Raw genomic sequence first — 2,736 nt, 5'->3', positions numbered from 1 at the left:
TAGCGGCCCCGGAGCCGCGCACGCGCCTCACGCGCTCCACAGCGCCCTCGTGCGAGCAAAGGCGGAGGCGCAGCTCCGGCCACCCTTGGAGGTCCTTCCCATGCAGAACTCCACGGTGCTGAGCGGAGGCCCAGCTCCCGCAAAGGGCGTTGTATGTGGGGCAGAAGGATGCGGGGACTCAGCTCAGGCCAGGAAGAGTCTGGCGCCTTTGCACGCGCTAGCTCAGTCGTCCGTGCTCGCGCAGCACCTACCCACGGGCAGGTTTCCTGGAGGTGCGACGCCAGTGCAAGTGCAGGCCAAGGCGTGGGTGACCCCGGACTCCACAAGGAATCCCTGGAGAGGTGGCGAAAAGATCTGAGCTGGGGCCCAGCTCGGCTCCCTGGGCTCTACACTATACCGCTGGGCCCCGTTCCTCCCGGCAGAGCGGACGCTGTGCGCGCAGTTACGGCCGGATGGGCTGAGAGCAAGCGTCCAGGAGGCGCTGGTTCCGTTTCTACGCAGGGAGCCTGCAGAGGGGCGGCCCAAAGCTCTGAACTTCGCAGCCTGTCCCAGCTCCGCGGGGCCGGCCACCTCGGCGACACCGTACCACGGAGTCACAAGGGACTCTACAGCCCTCGGACCGCAGGGCCCTGCACCTTATCTCCCGCCAAATTCTAAGCAGCTCCGCCTGCTTTACAAGGGTCCACCCCACTTTGCAAGCTTTTCTTTTGGCTCTGGGGCTTCCGGGCTGACACGGGATCACGACCCAGCTGCGAGAGAACCTGCGTTCTGAAGGGCCGGTGAGACTGTCATGAACTCTTTCTCGCCGCCAGTCTGCGACCCTTAGTGGTGCGGCCGGTCCCGAGGGAGGGAGCGCCTGTCCAAGCTTCGGGCAGAGTGACTCAGTGAAGTGAGAGCAAACAAGGGCCACAGGCGTTAGAAAGCTTAACATTATGCGTTTATTATATTTTATAGAGCCATGTTACACATGCTTGGTGCTTCAGACTGAGTTATCAATGTTTTTCTGGATGCAAAGCCACCTGATGCTTGATGCGGATGCCTTAAATACTACATTTCTGCATCTATGACCTATGAGCTAAGGAAAAACCAAGGACAGTTCCAGAAATGGCAAAGAACACTTAAGAAAAAGATGAACACAAGACAATGCTACATCCTTGAACCAAGGCCTACAAGTTACCAGAAACTGAATACCTGTGAACAGCTCGGCCTACCAGGTGCTTCCTTGGGACTGATGCCCCCAGGCGGGAGAGCAGGCAGCCCTGCAGAGCTCCACCCCAGGCTTGGGACCTTCTCCTAGGCACGTGTCTTACCCAGGACCCTGGCCGGGTATGCAGGGGCTGGGGGGCCACATTGGTCCACACTCGCCACACAGGGAAGCTCCCACTTCTTTGGACCAGTTTGTGGGAGGTTTGATGTGCAACTGACAGATGTTCCCTTCCGGGATCTGGAAGGGGCTGGGTTGGCGGTCCACCTGCCCCCTGCCTGGCCCAGCAGGTTTCCATATCATCCCACTAAGACCTGCCAAGCACTCAGGCCCGGGAATGGTGCCAAGCTGCCTTTTGCATTGGCCCTTCTCTGCTACCTGGTGCTGCTCATCCGAACACAGCCTGGGCAGACACGAGCTTGCAGTCCGCAACAGGGTGCACAAGACTTGGCCACACAGTGCTGCTGTGAAGCAAAGGATTCTGAAGGCACAGAGTGCCCCCGGCAAGGCAAAGCAGGCAGCACAGCGTGGCCAAGGCAGAGAGAAAGCAAGCACACCTTGAGCCCTGCCCCACCACCTCCCGGGCCTCCACTCTGAGAAGAGATGCTGCAGCCTGGTGCCAAGGGAGCTGGACAGAGGCTGCAGTCAGACGGGGCCCAAGGCAACAAGCCTGCTGCATCAAGACCACAGGGCAGCTAGGAGGAAACCCCGGCATGGGCTGGCATTGAGGCCGCATGGAACCACGGCAGCTCCACAGTGTTTTGACCTCTGAGATCTTCCTGCTTTTTTGTACTGGTCCGATGCCAAAGACATGACGGAATGAGACTGACAGAACTTCCTAGGCCACGCCGATCCCACATCACAGCAGGGTCAGAGACAGGATGTGTATTATGGAGGTGGGCGGGTTAGCACGTTTCCAACTCAGAGTCTTACTTCAGGGACCAGGCTTTCCTTGTGCCAAGTCCCAGCTCCAGCTCGGTGGAAGGAACCACGGGTGAGCTCTGCTTAGAGGGGCGGGAGCAGCACCCAGAAGCCCAGAACAGGACTCCAGTGACTACTCAGGCCGACCACAAGCCTCACCTCACTGTGAAGAGGACTGGAGCCAGCCAGGGACACGCACAGGGCCTCACTTCCACAGATGTGGCCACCAAGCCTCTGCGTGAGCACCAACTAGGAAGAGGAAACCTTCCTCCCCTCGGCTCTGCAGGCCTGGAGTCCAGACAAAGCAACACTGTGACACCAACAGCACGAGCTGTGTCACCTTGTAAAATAAATGTCACTCTGGGATGAGTTCTTTATACAAACATGCCCCCTGCAGCCCCATTACCAAGAGGGGGAACTAAGAAATTCAAAAATAGAAAACAACATCTTGTTAGGCGTAAACTTATCCTCTGAAGTTTTTATATTACATATGCTAGAATCATGCATTTATTTCTGCTCAGATGTAAGAAAATATGTCTATCAGTATTACTTACAAACCAGATCAGTTCTCAAGACAATGGAACCACTGTTAGAACACACTTCAAATTTTA

This window comes from Fukomys damarensis, unplaced genomic scaffold (genome assembly GCF_012274545.1).
Source record: "Fukomys damarensis isolate Sample0158 unplaced genomic scaffold, DMR_v1.0_HiC HiC_scaffold_21, whole genome shotgun sequence".
In the NCBI taxonomy this organism is placed as follows: domain Eukaryota; kingdom Metazoa; phylum Chordata; class Mammalia; order Rodentia; family Bathyergidae; genus Fukomys; species Fukomys damarensis.
This window is presented reverse-complemented; position numbering follows the sequence as displayed.